At 45.3% G+C, this 12,880-nt stretch overlaps 1 long non-coding RNA gene across 1 annotated transcript in view; it reads right to left on the bottom strand.

Annotated features, from left to right (window-relative positions):
- LOC130362063 (uncharacterized) overlaps positions 1–12,066 on the bottom strand; it is a 79,398-nt gene extending 67,332 nt beyond the window's left edge. Inside the window, exon 1 of the long non-coding RNA XR_008891261.1 lies at positions 11,907–12,066. This is a non-coding gene — a long non-coding RNA (uncharacterized LOC130362063). The remainder of the gene's footprint in view (positions 1–11,906) is intronic.
- Between the last annotated feature and the right edge of the window lie 814 nt (positions 12,067–12,880).

Below are 12,880 nucleotides of genomic sequence, written 5' to 3'. Positions count from 1 at the left end.
ATCCATACTTTACTATATAGATATGCATGGGTGTAGTGAGTATCCCAGCTTCCAAAATCTCAAAAATATCCTTATAACGACCCATTAGAGAGAAATAATAGGACTACATTTTCCCTCCTTCTCATAATATTCTGCAATTTTAGTGCATAAAAAGTACCTAAAAATAAAAAAATGGAAGTGCCCAATCCCCATTGTGCTCAGCTAACGTTAAATAAACATATTTCATTCTCGTGCGTTTCCTGCCCCAAAACAGTGAATTTAATAAACAAGTAAGAGCTTGGAACCATTTTTCTGATATCCATATAGGAGATGCATTTAGTATAGAAACATAGAATGTGTCGGCAGATAAGAACCATTTGGCCTATCTAGTCTGCCCAATAATCTGAATCCTATCAATAGTCCCTGGCCCTATCTTATATGAAGGATAACCTTATGCCTATCCCATGCATGTTTAAACTCCTTCACTGTATTTGCAGCAACCACTTCTGCAGGAAGACTATTCCATGTGTGGTAGCCTGGGGGTGTAGAGTATATGGGGTGTAGCTGTGCGGTAACTAAAGGGTGCTTGTTTAACCCTTATCACTCATGATGCCAGGGTGAGGGCTCCTCTGAATATGCTTGTCCTATCGCCACCCGTCCCAAGAACAATAGGGAGGTATATTAAATGATTGTCCACAACCGGAGGTTTTCAGAAAACTGTCGGAACTTTTACTGTAGGTTTTATGCAACATTAAACAGGAACAGTCTTTGTACAAGAGTCTATTTGGATCTTGACAGTTGGTTGGGACCTTGTGAGTATTAAGCTCAGGAGATTGGTATGCGCTGTTCCGCTGGATTTAGGGGATTGACTTTAGGTCCAGCAGTCACGCTAGCTTTAGCGGGGAGTTGTATTATAACTCACAGTTTAGTATTATCAGGCTTGGCCTGTTCTTGTCTTTGAAGTTGCACAGATCTTTACTCTGTGCTACTCAAGAGAATGCTGCTTGCTTTGCAGCTCAGGAGCAAGAGAGCAAGAGTTGGTTGGCAGCTCCCTTATATGGGCAGGGGCTGACCTAGAGCTCATTGGTCCATACCATTTGTCATTCACTTTACAAGGAATTATGGTCTAGACATGTGACCACACACGTGACCTAGGAAGGTCCTTCAACATACCATAATAGAATTAACATTAGTCATGTGACCTAAGGTCCTGCGACACTATATAGACAATTAAATACATAATTTCTTATACATGTAAACATCATAAAATCAAAGAAGAAAGAGGTGACTAGGGGCTATCCCACCAGGAGGATGCTACTGGAACGAAGTAACTCTGACTTTGGGGACCACCATACAAGGTACGGTATACTATACAGTACCGGGACACCACAAACCCCCTTACTTAAGATAAGTCGACCTTGAAGTCTGTCCCCTAAGCCAGAGGGACGAAGTGCAACAATTGTTTTTTACAGTCCTGGGCATAGTCTTTCAAATGTCCATTATTCAGTCTGTATGAATGCATAATAAGAGAGTCTTTGCATATGATAAGAGTCCTTGCAAGCTCTGAAGAATTTTTGTTTAGTTACTATATATTAGTTTTTTCTTTTCTAAACAAACTTTATATACACTTTGATGTACAGAGATGAGTATTGATAAACTCAAGAACAGGATTATGCTGTTCACGAATTTAGTAACAGGATGACATTATAAGGCATTAGATACATCCTAAACACTTTTACTTACTTTATCATTTGTTTCTATTTTCTTTTGACTGACTAGAAACATTATATAACATATTATAAATCTCCCTCGACATTACCACATTTATTACCTGTCTAGTACACTGAAGTTATATTGGCTTGCCTGTGGCTATCTACCAATAACTAGCTACTAGGGTCCATTGGCTACACGCACTTATCCCTAGAACTCAACAGATAAACCTTACCTAGGTTACCTTTATGAATACGTGTATATACTTAGGCTTACAGAAGCGCCTTCTGGCCAGGAAGAGCATCCTGAACACGTAAAGAGAACAAAGTTAGTGTGCACAACAGTGGCAGGAACTGAATAATGACATAGGCTACAATCCCTTAAAGTTTTGTTTCTTTGGTTACTTAGAATGTGAGATATTTTTGTTTTGTGTACTAAGTTATAGTAAGGTAAGTACACTAGAGCAGTGGTTCTTAACCTGGGTTCTATCAAACCCCAGGGGTTCGATGAGTCAGTCCCTGGGGTTCGGAGGGGGAGGTCGCAACAGGACAGGCAAACCAAGCAATTGCTTGGGGCCCCGAGCTGGCCTGGGACCCCGAGCAGAGTTGGTGTTTGCCCGTCCTGTAATTCCCCCCATCACTATTAACTCTGCCTAATGTGGGGGAACTGTCTGCCTAATGTGGGGGAACACTGCCTGCCTAATGTGAGGGAACACTGCCTGCCTAATGTGGGGGAACTCTGTCTGCCTAATATGGGGGAACTGTCTGCCTAATGTGGGGGAACACTGCGCGCCTAAAGTGGGGGAACACTGCCTGCCTAATCTGGGGGAACACTGCCTGCCTAATCTGGGGGAACACTGCCTTCCTAATGTGGGGGAACACTGCTTGCCTAATCTGGGGGAACACTGCCTGCCTAATGTGGGGGAACTCTGTCTGCCTAATGTGGGGGAACACTGCAAACCTAATGTGGGGGAACACTGCCAACCTAATGTGGGGGAACACTGCCAACCTAATGAGGGGGAACTCTGCCTGCCTAATGTGGGGGAACACTGCTTGCCTAATGTGGGGGAACACTGCCTGACTAATGTGGGGGAACACTGCCTGCCTAATGTGGGGGAACACTGTCTGCCTAATGTGGGGGGAACACTGTCTGCCTAATGTGGGGGGAACACTGCCTGCCTAATGTGGGGGAACACTGCCTGCCTAATGTGGGGGAACACTGTCTGCCTAATGTGGGGGGGAACACTGCCTGCCTAATGTAGGGGAACACTGTCTGCCTAATGTGGGGGGAACACTGCCTGCCTAATGTGGGGGAACACTGCCTGCCTAATGTGGGGGAACACTGCCATTGTTGCGAAAATGACATGAGTGGTACTTGCCAAGGTAAAGCCACGCATTTCTGAACTGGTCTCTGAAAGACAACAGCAGAAGTCACACTGATTTGCAGTAAATATTCATTATGTTTTTGTGTGAAAATCATGTTTTCATGGTTTTGTTCTTTGTTCTTAATGGTTTTGTTCATTGTGTGCACCTATGTATAAATATATACTTAAATATATACCCCCTATGTTTTGAATTTGAAAAAATCATATTTTATTTTTCCAATTAAGAGGGGTTCGTGAATGCGCATATGAAACTGGTGGGGTTCAGTACCTCCAACAAGGTTAAGAACCATTGCACTAGAGTGATTATTTGATGTACTATGTGTACCTGAATTATGTGAAGAGTCAGTCTTGGTATCTTAAGGGTAGGTTACCCTGAGTAGACATTTGAGAAGGTGTTAGTGAGGGGTGACAGGAATGTTACTCTCAGTGGTGCTGAGAGAGCCACCTACTTACAACTACTACAACACCTGATATCTTATGTACACGTGTGCAGAGTGAAATTTTTCATGTACAAGAACCATTTACTTTTAGTTTGACCTGAAAACAACATTTATTAGGAGTACAACAAGTTTCAGGTGCATTCACCTGATAAGTGCAGTAAGGCAAGGAAATAATGTATTAGTTAGATTATGTACATTTAACCCCTTAAGGACAATGGACGTACTCCTACGCCCCCGTTTCCGAGTCCTTAAGGACAGAGGACGTAGGAGTACGTCCTGTCCATTCCCGGCCCCCCGCCGCTAGCCGGAGGGGAGCTGGTGCCCGATGCCTGCTGAAATCGTTCAGCAGGCATCGCAGCATATCACCCAGGGAGGTCATGATGACCCCCCCATGTAGGCGATGGCCGCAGATCGCTGGACAATTCAGCCCAGCGATCTGCGGCGATTCCGGGTAAATCGGGTCTCCAGTGACCCGGTGACCCGGAATTACCGTCTCTGACAGCCCCGAACAGCCATAGCCAGCAGGGGTGAGGTGGCAGTGGTGCCACCTCACGATCGCCCTGATTCGTCGGCCGGTTTACCGGCTGACCAATCAGGGCACCTGCTGCGGGTGTCACTCCCGCAACCCGCTCCGCCCCTCTTCCGGAGGACGTGAGCGGGTGCGGGAAGAAGACCCTGGGAGCTGGGGACCCCGATCCCCGGCGTCAATGTTAGGATCGGGGCCCCAGGAGCAGCGGCGGTGGCGAGGGACTGACCTGTGTCCCGGAGCAGCAGTAGGAGGTGAGTGACAGCCTCCTGCTGTTGCTTAGCAACAGCTCCCAGCATGCAAAAAGGGCATGCTGGGAGCTGTAGTTATGCAACAGCAGGAGGCAGACCACCACAACTCCCAGCATTCCCTTATGGGCATGCTGGGACTTATAGTTTTGCAACAGCTGGAGGCACATTTTTTTCTATGGAAAAGTGTACCTTCAGCTGTTGTATAACTACAACTCCCAGCTTGTACAATCAGCTAAAGTGCATGCTGGGAGTTGTAGTGGTGCATCTGCTGGTTGCATAACTACAACTCCCAGCATGCCAGTTGGCTGTCGGTGACTGCTGAGAGTTGTAGTTTTGCAACAGCTGAAGGCACACTGAGTTAAGTAGCAAACCAGTGTGTCTCCAGCTGTTGCATAACTACAATCCCCAGCATCCCCAGCCAAAGTAGTATGCCTCCAGCTGTTGCATAACTACAAGACCCAGCATGCCCTTCCGCTGTCCGTATATGCTGGGGGTTGTAGCTTTTGCAACAGCTGAAGGCACACTGGTTGCAATACACTGAGTTTGTTACCAAACTCGGTGTTTCACAACCAGTGTGCCTCCAGCTGTTGCAAAACTACAACTCCCAGCATCCACTGATAGACCGTGCATGCTGGGAGTTGTAGTTTTGCAACAGCTGGATGTTTCTCCCCCCCCAATGTGAATGTACAGGGTACACTCACATGGGTGGAGGTTTACAGTAAGTATCCGGCTGCAAGTTTGAGCTGCGGCAAATTTTCTGCCGCAGCTCAAACTGCCAGCGAGAAACTACTGTGAAAAACACTACATATACACATACCCCTACACAGACCCCCTCCCCAATAAAAATGAAAACGTCTGGTACGCCACTGTTTCCAAAACGGAGCCTCCAGCTGTTGCAAAACAACTACTCCCTGTATTGCCAGCTAGCCACTGACTATCCAGGCATGCTGGGAGTTTTACAACAGCTGGAGGCAACCTGTTTGGGAATCACTGGCGTAGAATACCCCTATGTCCACCCCTATGCAAGTCCCTAATTTAGGCCTCAAATGCGCATGGCGCTCTCACTTTGGAGCCCTGTTGTATTTCAAGGCGACAGTTTAGGGCCACATATGGGATATCGCCGTACTCGGGAGAAATTGTGGTACAAATTTTGGGGGGTACTTTCTGCTATTACCCTTTTTAAAAATGTAAAATTTTTGGGAAAACAACCATTTTAGGTAAAAAAAAATATTTTTTTTTACATTTGCAAAAGTTGTGAAACACCTGTGGGGTATAAAGGTTCACATTACCCCTTGTTACGTTCCCCGAGGGGTCTAGTTTCCAAAATGGTATGCCATGTGTTTTTTTTTTGCTGTCCTGGCACCATAGGGGCTCCTAAAAGCGGCATGCCAAAGAGCAAAATTTGCTTTCAAAAAGCCAAATGTGACTCCTTCTCTTGAGACCTGTAGTGCGCCAGCAGAGAAATTTTCACCCCCATATGGGGTGTTTTCTGAATCGGGAGAAATTGGGCTTCAAATTTTGGGGGGTATTTTCTGCTATTACCCTTTTTAAAAATGTAACATTTTTGGGAAACCAAGCATTTTAGGTAAAAAATTTTTTTTTTTTTTACATATGCAAAAGTCGTGAATCACCTGTGGGGTATTAAGGTTCACTTTACCCCTTGTTACGTTCTCCGAGGGGTCTAGTTTCCAAAATGGTATGCCGTGTGTTTTTTTTTTTGCTGTCCTGGCACCATAGGGGCTTCCTAAAGGTGACATGCCCCCCCAAAAACCATTTGTTGCTCCTTCCCTTCTGAGCCCTCTACTGCGCCCGCTGAACAATTAACATAGACATATGAGGTATGTCCTTACTCGAGAGAAATTGAGTTTCAAATACGAGTAAGAATTTTCTCCTTTTTACCCCTTGCAAAAATTCTAAAATTGGGTCTATAAGAACATGCGAGTGTAAAAAATGAAGATTTAGAATTTTCTCCTTCACTTTGCTGCTATTCCTGTGAAACACCTAAAGGGTTAAAAGACTTACTAAATGTCATTTTGTATACTTTGGGGGTGCAGTTTTTTATAATGGGATCATTTGTGGGGTATTTCTAATATGAAGACCCTTCAAATCCACTTCAAAACTGAACTGGTCCATGAAAAATAGTGAGTTTAAAAATGTTGTGAAAAATTTCAAAATTGCTGCTGAACTTTGAAGCCCTCTGGTGTCTTCCAAAAGTAAAAACTCATACATTTTATGATGCAAACATAAAGTAGACATATTGTCTATGTGAACCCAAATTTTTTTTATTTTGAATATCCATTTTCCTTACAAGCAGATAGCTTCAAAGTTAGAAAAATGCAAAATTTTCATTTTTTTCATCAAATTTGGGGATTTTTCACCAAGAAAGGATACAAGTTACCATAAAATTTTACCACTATCTTAAAGTAGAATATGTCACGAAAAAACTATCTTGGAATCAGAATGATAACTAAAAGCATTCCAGAGTTATTAATGTTTAAAGTGACAGTGGTCAGATTTGCAAAAAACGCTCTGGTCCTTAAGGTGTAAAATGGCCTGGTCCTTAAGGGGTTAAATAGACGTGCAAGGATCATCAGTCCACCTGCACTAGGAGTCCATAGGACACGGCTACCACATTTAGCCGGGCATACACTTGCGAATCTCCTAAGGGCTAGGAGTCTCTTGACCCAAGGGTCAGGCACAAATCGGTGGTTGCATGGATAACACAAACTGTGTTAGAAAAGTTCAGCTAGGTGCTTTCTTAAATAATTTCAACAGTCTGTGCAGACAATATTAAGACAAAATCAAAAATCAAAACCTAAGACCAAGCAGGAAGGTTAACCCTTTAGAAGAAGCTCTTTCGTCGTCCAGCTCATCTTGCAAAACCCCTGCCCATCTTGACTTCAGAACTAGGCAATGGATTAACGTTGGTGTCCCACACCACATTAGAGAGGGTAGAGTGTGACACTGTAGGGTTAACATTGACCATATAATTAATGGCGGCTGCTGAAGATGCCAGTGGTAGAATGGTTGGTGCTGGTAGGTCCGGCCAAACCTCCTCAGTAGGAGTAGGCCGCGGCACTGTTGTTGGTGCCCGCAGTTTAGGCCTCACCTTCTTGGTAGGAGTAGGCCTGGGAACTTTGCTGAAGTTAGAAGTATCCGGCTGCTGCTGTAGAGTCTTCTTCTCTGTAGGCTCATCAGTGGAAGCAACAGGAGCAGGCCATTTCGGACTTAGCTGAAAGGGGTCCGCCTCCCAATCGTCGAAGGGGTAGTACTGGAACGGAAGCTGGGTAGGAGCTGCGGGTCTGGTGACTGCGGCAGCCCACTCTCCTCACAGACCCTGTACAGATGTATATTCAACTTTTTCACCCACCTCCAGTGAATGGAACTTCTTGTCAATGTAAGGCCTTTAAATAGCTCGACGGTTTACGAGAATGGTATAGCCGGTTTGGCAATCAATTGAGGGTACCATAACCTCTGACGTTGTCAAACTTGGCCACCGTGGCACGGCGGCGCTCTAAAGGCTTCTCCCCTTCTCGGGGACAGTCCCACATGCGAATAAAGAGTTCTTCCAATTCTTTAGTATTTTGTTGGTAGCGGATCCTCTCCTCATAGGGCAGATGAACATGCTTGGGGGCATAAAGTTCTCAGTGTCGGGCCTTTAGTTTCTCTATCAATTCGGCCATTTCGGCTTCTCGACGGGCCCTTTCCCTCTGCACTGTGGGAACCGGTGGGGGTGGCTTCCCAGGCAGGGGTTGAAGAACATCATGCATGTATTGAATCAACTCTGATTCATCCCCGAATGTCCATTTAGGCAAACGTGGTGAGCACGGTCGTGCACTCGGCAAATTTAAATCACACAGGGGTACTTCTGGTTCTGGGCTGGAGGAGGAAGAGGAGGCAGCTTCTGGTGGGGTACTTACAGAAGATTCCTCCATCAGGATCTCAGCCCACGAACCCCATGTCCAGTGGTGAGGGGACAATCTCACCAGTGAAGATGCTCCAGGTGTCCCAGCAATTCTCCTGGAGGGGTGTTCGGCCAGTTGTCCTCATCGTCGGACAACGGTGGATCCAACGATAACTGCTGCAGACGATCGGCAAGGTCTTGGAATAGTTGGGCTGCGACCGCCACAACTTTCCTCTGCTCCGGCGCCATCTTGGAACTCTATCCGTGTGGAACGCTGCTCTCTGCCATGTCTGTACACTCCATCTCTTCCTCGTGCAGACTGCAGAGGTCGCTGTGCAGGGCTCCTTTTATAATGGGCTTCTCCAAAATGGCCGCCGGCCGGAAGGACGTCATCGGTGCAGCCCCGACTTCCGGTCCCCCGGGAAACAACATCAGTGAATCTAAGTTCCCTTTTGGCTGCGACACATTTACTTGGTAGCCACGCCCAGGGGTGGGGCGTCACACAGCGCAGGGTTTTTTTGCGCGCTTCTCCGGCAGCGAATTATCTCTTGCAGCGCTGACTGGACCAGAGAATCGTAGCATGTATTTACCTCGTACTTTACACATCCTTGAGCCAATAAATCTTTGCCTCCCCCCTTACTTTTCGCGTGTCTTCCTTGCACGCAACACCACACACACAGTCCCACACACTTAAATGGTGGTTTACAGCACATGAATACAGTTCTTTATATGGAGGGAGTACACTGTAAATGGTGGCAACAGCTGTAGGCACACACCCGTATCCTGTTCGTAAGACACCAAAAAGCTATGTGGTAGCCTGGGGGTGTAGGGTATATGGGGTGTAGCTGTGCGGTAACTAAAGGGTGCTTGTTTAATCCTTATCACTCGTGACGCCAGGATGAGGGCTCCTCTGTATATGCTTGTCCTATCGCCACCCATCCCAAGAACGATTGGGAGGTATATTAAATGATTGTCCACAACCGGAGGTTTTCAGAAAACTGTCGGAACTTTTACTGTAGGTTTTATGCAACATTAAACAGGAACAGTCTTTGTACAAGAGTCTATTTGGATCCTGACAGTTGGTTGGGACCTTGTGAGTTTTAAGCTCAGAAGATTGGTATGCGCTGTTCCGCTGGATTTAGGAGATTGAGTTTAGGTCCAGCAGTCACGCTAGCTTTAGCGGGGAGTTGTATTATAACTCACGGTTTAGTATTAACAGGCTTGGCCTGGTCTTGTCTTTGCAAGTTGCGCGGATCTTTACTCTCTGCTAGTCTGGAACCCAAGAGAATGCTGCTTGCTTTGCAGCTCAGGAGCAAGAGAGCAAGAGTTGGTTGACAGCTCCCTTATATGGGCAGGGGCTGACCTAGAGCTCATTGGTCCATACCAGGGGTCAAGTCCTGGAAAAAAAGTGTGGGAACTCACCCAAGATTTCTAATACAACCCCCCCCTCACGACGTCACGTTCCACCGCGGGGTGCCACAGCCGAGAATAAGATGTCTAGGGGAGGAGTACCCCTTTAAGTACCAGGGCACCAAGATGTATATTTACCTCCAATGGCAGAGATTTATTAAAACCTGTGGATAAGTTGACCAGTTGCCCATAGCAACCAATCAGATCGCTTCTTTATTTTTTTAAAAGGAACAGGAACGGGGAAAAAAGATCCTCAATAGGCGCAATGGACAGCAGTGAAGGAGAATTCAATGGTCATCCATCATTGATATAAAGATATTTATTGAGCACACAATGGCAACGCGTTTCTTGCCCGGATCGGGCACTTCCTCAGGCAAATGTGCATGTACAAACATAAAAATGGCAGCAACTTAAATAGGCATAGATACGCAGCTATTCAAAGGTCAAATCAATTAAGCTATTCAGGAAAGCTAGTAACTAGACCAGCCGTAGTAAAAAGCACACGTATCTTCTTAGTGATCTAGATAATTTACATAAAACAAACTTTATCATAAGGGACATTTGTCTCTAAAGGAAAAGGGCATATACAATAGTTGTATTTAGTAGGTTTGTGGCTTATTGCGCTATAGTATCCTGATAGGAAAATATGGTTCAGTATTTAAAGACATCTGCTAAAAACCCACAAAACCAGTTGGGTGAATGATCAGCAGGAGCCCTGTGTTAGGTATCAATAAGTGGATCGCTATTTTGTTGTATGGTGAGTTTCACTCACCACCGCTGTCTGGATCGGCTCCGCTAACAGCAGGAGCGCTATGTATATCGTAGCGGAATCAGAGAGGGGCGGGTGCTCAAATTTAACTATGATAGACAGCGCTTCACTTTCTGTGAAGCGCTGTCTATCATAGTTAAATTTGAGCACCCGCCCCTCTCTGATTCCGCTACGATATACATAGCGCTCCTGCTGTTAGCGGAGCCGATCCAGACAGCGGTGGTGAGTGAAACTCACCATACAACAAAATAGCGATCCACTTATTGATACCTAACACAGGGCTCCTGCTGATCATTCACCCAACTGGTTTTGTGGGTTTTTAGCAGATGTCTTTAAATACTGAACCATATTTTCCTATCAGGATACTATAGCGCAATAAGCCACAAACCTACTAAATACAACTATTGTATATGCCCTTTTCCTTTAGAGACAAATGTCCCTTATGATAAAGTTTGTTTTATGTAAATTATCTAGATCACTAAGAAGATACGTGTGCTTTTTACTACGGCTGGTCTAGTTACTAGCTTTCCTGAATAGCTTAATTGATTTGACCTTTGAATAGCTGCGTATCTATGCCTATTTAAGTTGCTGCCATTTTTATGTTTGTACATGCACATTTGCCTGAGGAAGTGCCCGATCCGGGCAAGAAACGCGTTGCCATTGTGTGCTCAATAAATATCTTTATATCAATGATGGATGACCATTGAATTCTCCTTCACTGCTGTCCATTGCGCCTATTGAGGATCTTTTTTCCCCGTTCCTGTTCCTGATATCTCTGCAAGCCGGCCAGCCACGCTGATACCGGAGGATCCAGGCTGCATTCAGCACACTTTATCATCACTCGAGCTCATCTAGGTGTTGTGCCCATAGCGCAACACCATCTGGTAAGTGGAATACCAACCCCTTCCCTTACCCCAAGTTTTTGAAGTATCACACTAGGGGCGCGTGTCTCTCTTTTTTTCTTTTTGTCTTATTTTTTTAAAAGGCCTCTGAAAATGAAAACAGCGATCTGATTGGTTGCCATGGGCAACTGCTCCACTTTTCCTCTGCAGAGGTCTTTATATATCTCCCCCAATGTTCTGAAGGGGTTATGATTCTGATAATACACTGTAACAAACCTCCTCATGTAATCTTCTTAGAACTGGGGTAATACACTGTAACAAACCTCCTCCTCATGTAATCTCCCTTCTACTGAGGTGACACACTGTAACAAACCTCCTCCTCATGTAATCTCCTTACTACTGGGGTGACACACTGTAACAAACCCCCTCCTCATATAATCTCCTTACTACTGGGGTGACACACTGTAACAAACCTCCTCCACATGTAATCTCCTTACTACTGGTGTGACACACTGTAACAAACCTCCTGCTCATGTAATCTTCTAACTACTGGGGTGACACACTGTAACAAACCCCCTCCTCTTGTAATCTTCTTACTACTGGGGTGACACACTGTAACAAACCTCCTCCTCATGTAATCTTCTTACTACTGGGGTGACACACTGCAACAAATCTCCTTCCATGTAATTACCTTACTGGGGTGACATGTGACCTCTCCTCCACCTCAGCCCCGCCTCCTCCACCGCATCACACATGTCCTTCAGCCATATGATCTTTCCTCTCCTCCACAGCTAAGCTCTGCCCCCAACATGTGATCGTGACATCATCACAGGTCCTACATCTTCAGCATCTAGCAGTCCGGGCCAGGGGAAGAGACGGAGGGAGGGTAAGAACAGAGAGGTCGGTCCTGCAGGACTAGTGTAACAGGGACGGAGTTCCTCCTGTGGAAAAAGCAAAGGAACGCCGTTCCTGTGCGTTCGGACTCGAGCCCTGGTCCATACCATCTGTCATTCACTTTACAAGGAATTATGGTCTAGACATGTGACCACACACGTGACCTAGGAAGGTCCTTCAACATACCTTAATAGAATTAACATTAGTCTTGTGACCTAAGGTCCTGCGACACTATAGAGACAATTAAATATATCATTACTTATACATGTTAAGGTCCTTTAACCTTTCCTGGTAAGTTTTATCCTGCAATCCTCGTACTAGTTTAGTAGCTCTTCTCTGAACTCTCTCTAGAGTATCTATATCCTTTTTGAGATACGGCCTCCAGTACTGCGCACAATACTCCAAATGAGGCCTCACCAGTGTTCTGTACAGCGGCATGAGCACTTCTCTCTTTCTACTGCTTATACCCCTCCCTATACATCCAAGCATTCTGCTAGCGTTTCCTGCTGCTCTATTACATTGTTTTCCTAACTTTAAGTCTTCTGAAATAATATCTCCTTAATCCCTTTCCTCAGATACTGAGATCAGTACTGTGTCAAATATTCTATATTCTGCCCGAGGGTTTTTACGCCCCAGGTGCATTACCTTGCACTTATCCACATAAAATTTCAGTTGCCAGAGTTCTGACCATTCTTTTAGTTTTCGTTTGGTTTATCCCTCCAGTAACATCAACCCTGTTACATATCTTTGTGTCATCAGCAAAAAGACATA

The sequence above is a fragment of the Hyla sarda genome, chromosome 3 (assembly GCF_029499605.1).
Source record: "Hyla sarda isolate aHylSar1 chromosome 3, aHylSar1.hap1, whole genome shotgun sequence".
In the NCBI taxonomy this organism is placed as follows: Eukaryota; Metazoa; Chordata; class Amphibia; order Anura; family Hylidae; genus Hyla; species Hyla sarda.
The sequence above is the reverse complement of the archived record's forward strand: the minus strand, read 5'-3'. Positions and strand labels throughout refer to the sequence as shown.